Consider the following 5,329-nt stretch of genomic DNA (forward strand, 5'->3'; position numbering starts at 1 on the left):
CATTCCTGGGTCAACCAGCAATGAGGTGGGCTGGGCTGGGCTGGCCGTCAGAGGGAACCCAGCCAGAGACAGCAGGAAACAGCTGTGCAGGAGGTGGTGGGCAGAGCACAGGGCACCCGTGGAGTTGCAGCAGGAGCCAGGCCCTCCACAGGCACAGGGAAAGGTATAGAGCAAGTGACTCCTACAACCAACCTCTACCACATCTCTCCTGTGCACAGGGCATCCGACAGAGTCGTGATGGCCGCCAGTATCATGATGTCCAGTCCACTGGTGAGGATGCTGCAGCTCCCAGAGCTTCAGAGTCATGTTCACGTGGACATACTGGCACCTGAATCCAGGTTTTCCAACTCCACTCCATTTCTCCAGGACTCAGAGGCAGGATTCCAAGCCAGGATGGGACTCAGGCATGAGGGATAACCTGAACCCCTGACTCTAAAATTAGAGAAAACGGAGGGCCTTTGATTCTCTGGACAGGTCGGACCAAATCTCCAAGTCCCACTAAAGACTGGGGCTCTTTTAATTCATCATTCTGTGGTCAGCTCAGTGCATGAAGGTAGTTCAATCATGACTCATTCCCAGAGAGAGCTTCTCTCCTCCCAGAAATCCCCTCTTGGGGCCCCACACACTCAGACAGATTGCCCTTCCATGCTGCTTGCACGGGGCCAGTGACAGAGGGCTCGCCCCTATGAATGCATTCCATCTCCTCGCTTGGTTTTGAGAGAGCCTTAACTAGTGAAGAGAAGGGGGTACGCCCATGAAGAAGTAGCTGGGATGGTCTCCAGGGCCCCTGCTCTCTCTAGCCCTCTCCCTTTGGCCTCTGGATTTCCAAGCCCAGTTCCCAGATTGGAAACCATTTTCTATTTAGGGATATACACTCCCAGCAAGCACCAGGTGCCAGGGCTGTCTCACATGCCTATGTGCTGGGTGGGAGAATCATAGATCTCTAGGGCCCTCATTTCCTCCAGCCAGGGCTGCTGCAGCCTCCCTGGTTTCCCCACTCTGATTTCCCCTAAGAAATCCCACTCAGCCTGTGACCTTGGGCCACTACCTCCCTCCATCTTTCCCTCTGGGCCTGGCGTCCCTGTCTGTCAAGCGAAGGAACAATCCTTAAATGTGTTATGTTCCAACTGGCAAAGATCCCTAGACTGTCATCTTCCAGATGGGTGAAGAGAAGTGGGTGAGGCCAGCTGGACCCCTGGCTGAGGCAGGGGTGGGAGAGCAGACCCCAGGCCCATCCTGCTGCTTATCTCACCAATGCCTGCTTTTGTCTAGAGCTCACAGCAAGCAGGTGAGTTCAAATTCCATTAAGGACAATTATCTCTTCATTTGCATATGCTAAATGTGACATTTCAGGGACCAGTTTCTCCCTACCCCAAACAGGATAAAAGTCCAATGACAGGCAGGCATCCTGCCGTTTGGGGCAGAGGTATAATTGGCTCTTATTAAGGGAAGATGTAGAGAGATACAGGTTTTGAAATGCAAATGATGGGATCACTCCTTCCACTGGGGCTGATGGCCTTGTGTAGGGCCAGGTTGGCCCTCCTGTCTGCTCCACATCTGGGCAGGGCAGGTATCCTGACTCACTGAGAGAGACAGAGAGAGAGAGAGAAAGAGAGAAGCTGGGCAGAGGAAGAGGCACATTCTCCTGGAGAGAGAGGGACTTACCTTGGACCCTCCCCCATTTGAGTCAAGCAGATCCTGTTCCCTAAAGTAGGATCTGTGAGCATGTTCCTCCCTGGCTCAGAACCTCCCACCGTATCTTCAGGTGCAGCTACTGCCAGATTCCAGCCACAACACGGAAATAGACAAACACTCCCCACCACATTAGACCTTTGCCGTTCTGTGACTGAGAGGCCCTCCTCCTCCCACCCGCCTGGCGAGCTCTCTCGCTTCAAATCAGCTCAAAAGGAGCCTCCTCTATGAAACCTGCCCCAGTATCCCCGCTGAACTAATGATGGCCTCTATGCACAGGAGTGGCCTCCCCATGGATACAGAGAGTCCCTGGAGGCAAGAGAAATTCTGACTCATCTCTGTGTAAGTACGTGCCCAGAGCTAGCTCGCCAAAGGAGCTGAGATTGGTGAACGCTGAGAGGAAGTACCGATGGGTGGGTGGATGGATGGTCAGACAGATGGCTGGAAGGATGGAGCCTTTTGCGTGCTCTTATTAGGCTTTGCCCTACACTTGCCTTAACAGTTACTCATAGCACTCCCCATCAGACAGATGAGGAAAAGTGAGGCTGATGAGATAGACTCCACCTCCAACTCATCAGGGAACTTGAAGAAGTAGGGCCTCCAACACCATCCCGGCTTCCCCATCAGGTTGGACTGCCATAGCTAGGCACTGACGTCCTCGACATTACAGGGGCCTTTGGCCTGGCTGCTGCCACCACATCCAAGGGGGTCATACGTCTTGACCTGCCTTACCTCCTGGCCCCTCCAGATCCAGTCACTGATGCTGAGGCAGGTGTGGAAGTTGTTGTCCTCTCACCGATCACTGACTCCCACGTGAGTATTCTCTAAGCAAAGAAAGAGAAGCTCTCTGGGTCTGCAGGAGAGGAAGGACCTGTGCATAACCTGCCATTACCTCAGTCATCTAGAGCTATCCTCTGTCCTGAGGAACTCAGGAGGGGATAGGGGACAGAAAGAATGCAGAGAGGACCCTGGGCTCCTGCAGTCCCAGCCTGCTCTGCTGAATCATGGGTCTCTCCCCTCTGCCTCTGTCTCCCCACTGCTACAGCAGGGGCTTGGCAGGCAAGCAGAGCCCAAGTTTACTCACTTTGCAGCTCATCACCTATGAGACCTTGGGTGAGTGCTTGAGCCCATCAGAGGCTTGGTCCGTCTTCTGGAGGTGGGGATGGCAAGGACTTGCTCTCACTTTCACATCTCATCCCCAGAGAGCCCTGAGTTTCTTCCCTTTGCCCTGCAAGGTAAAGACAGAAGAGGAGACCGAGACAAGTATGTGGAGGGTAGGGGCCAGGCTGGAGCCTCCTACTCCTCCCCACATAGCCTTGACACAGAGAAGGAGGGCCGTAAACATCCAAGGCACCTCTGCTCCCCAGACAACTGAATTGAGCCAGAAGCACACTCCATATAAAACCGGTGTTCAGGACGTTGGCACAAGTCTAGAGAGCAGAGCGGGCATCCAGGAGAAGGCTCTGCCCTGAGCTTGACCTAGGGGCTCCCTCGCTGCCTAAGCCAGCGAGATCACAGAATGGAAGAGGCCACCCAGGGGTGCCTGCACCTGAACACATGTGAGAGTCCCTGGGTGCTCTCAGACTCTCAGTGTCTGCTCACACCCCCACATTGACGAAGTCAGAACACCTGGGAGGAGCCAGGCATCGCTGTGCATTAGGGTCCCCAGGTAATTCCAGTGTGATCCAAGTTTTGTGACCCAGTGGGCTACAGGACAGGTTGGGTAGTAACTGCGGGTGACCAACCAAGGCTTGACCATTTCAAAGTATTATCTTATCCATCATCCCATCTGATCCTCATGTGCAGGCTGAGGAGCCACAGCATTATATCCATTGTGCAGATGAGGAAGGTGAGCCCTAGGATGTTGCCCTGTCTCCGAGAGAGTTGTTACTAAGGCTGAGACTGGAGCCCAATCTCTGGGCCCTCAAAGCCGGGCTTTTCCTACACTGGCAGGGAGCAGTAGGCCCTTTAGGATAATTACAAAGAAATAATGACTTGGCTCCCAGGGGCTCCCAGACTCCGGGACAACCCAACTTCTCCTGGGAGGAGGTTCTGATGGTTGTGGAGAGACAGAACAGGAGGGTCCCAAGGCAGGAAGGGAGATGTTTTGTAGGCTGGATGTGGGCCAGCACGCCAGGCCAACTCATGCCTTGGCCTCGGAAGGCCCTGGCTCCAGCCCAGGAGATTCCCCCAATCTGACTTCATCCTGTGGTGTGTGGGGGTCTGTTCTGGGATGGTGGAGCCCAGACATTGTCTCTTTATCTGAGTCTTTCCTGACATCCTTCTGATAACAAAGGCGATGGCTCAACGGGGAGGTTTACTGGGAATTTCGGCTTCTTCCTCCAGGTCTGTGTTGCACACACGGACATAAAGCCCAAGGCATCATTGGCAGGGAAATTAGAGAGGCCCACAGCAGCTCTGGGGGCTGGCTTAGCTCCCACCATCCCTCCCAATCTTCATTCAAAGGCTGTCAACAGTCACTGAACCAGGCCACCCTGCGCCCCCATGTACCCCCGCCAGCCCCGGCCATGCATTTCAGGGGACTGAGGAAAAGCAAGGAGACCAGCCGTTGCATGGCATGGACTATGCACTGTTTTGCAGCCACCCAGTCCAGAGTGCAAACCCCAGCTGTGCTGTAGCCTCCCTTGCTGTGTGTCCTGGGACTAGTGGCTCCACCCCTCCAAGCCTTGGCACTGTCGTGTACAAAACGATAGTAATGACGATTTTCATCTCCAAGTAACTGTGAGCTGGGGTTTAAATAACATCATGGCTGGGTGTGAGCCTGTGAACATGTGCCTCAGTAACCCATCTCTAAAATGGAAACAATAATACCTACTTGTTGAGGTTGAGTGAGACTTAAATTCATTAAATGCGTCTATCCACATAAAATGCTTAGCCCAATGTCTGGCCAACTCCAAGCACTCGACCGTTGTCCCTGACTACCAGGCTCCTAGTTCAGGGCCTGACACACAGTAGTTCCTTAAGAAATGCCTGCTTCCTTCCTCCCCTTCCAGGCTCTTTTGGGACGTGGCCGAGTGCAGTCAGCTGCCTTCCTCCGATGCCTAGGGGCTGGCTCAGAGCCAGCCCCTTAAAAACTGGAAACGGTGCCCACTTTCTCTTCTCCTTTTTCATAAAGAGATCACAGAACAGAGGCACTGACCTTGGGCAACCTTGCACTGCAATGTTTTCCAAAAGGCAAAACACTATAAATCACAGCAGGAAAGCTCCGCAGGGCACCCACTGCCCCCACTGCTGCTGCCCCGGCCCACCTGGATAGGGCGGGGCTTTTCATCTGTTTGTATTTGTTTATTTATTTGTGGAGGATGTCCCCAGGCAGAGACCGCAGTGATATGTGGGGAGGGCATGAGAGCCTAGATGCCCTGGCAAGTAAAGAATCATGGAGACTGTATTTCTAAACCCAGGCTTGCTAAGCACCAGCCCGATGCCAGGCACCAGGCTGGGCATGGCCTCCAGCATTTCTTCTTATCCTGGTGAACACTCAGGGGCATAGCTGCCAGGATTTCCGAAGGTCAACAGCATGCTCCAGTTGACCTTGGAGAGGTAGAATAGATGGAGTTCGAACCCACACCCCATGACTCTGGATCTCCTCTTCTCTCCTCAATAAACCACACTCTTT

General features: G+C 53.7%; 1 long non-coding RNA gene across 2 annotated transcripts in view; it reads right to left on the reverse strand.

Annotated features, from left to right (window-relative positions):
* The window catches only part of LOC102475413 (uncharacterized), a 93,398-nt gene that overhangs the window by 31,254 nt on the left and 56,815 nt on the right, over window positions 1-5,329 (reverse strand). For both annotated transcript variants that reach the window (XR_335475.3, XR_003550464.1), the window contains exons 2-4: window positions 2,777-2,920; window positions 2,425-2,516; window positions 193-432 (exon numbers count right to left, since the gene is read on the reverse strand). This is a non-coding gene — a long non-coding RNA (uncharacterized LOC102475413). The remainder of the gene's footprint in view (window positions 1-192; window positions 433-2,424; window positions 2,517-2,776; window positions 2,921-5,329) is intronic.

The sequence above is a fragment of the Tupaia chinensis genome, unplaced genomic scaffold (genome assembly GCF_000334495.1).
Source record: "Tupaia chinensis unplaced genomic scaffold, TupChi_1.0 Scaffold000424_1, whole genome shotgun sequence".
Taxonomy (NCBI): Eukaryota; Metazoa; Chordata; class Mammalia; order Scandentia; family Tupaiidae; genus Tupaia; species Tupaia belangeri.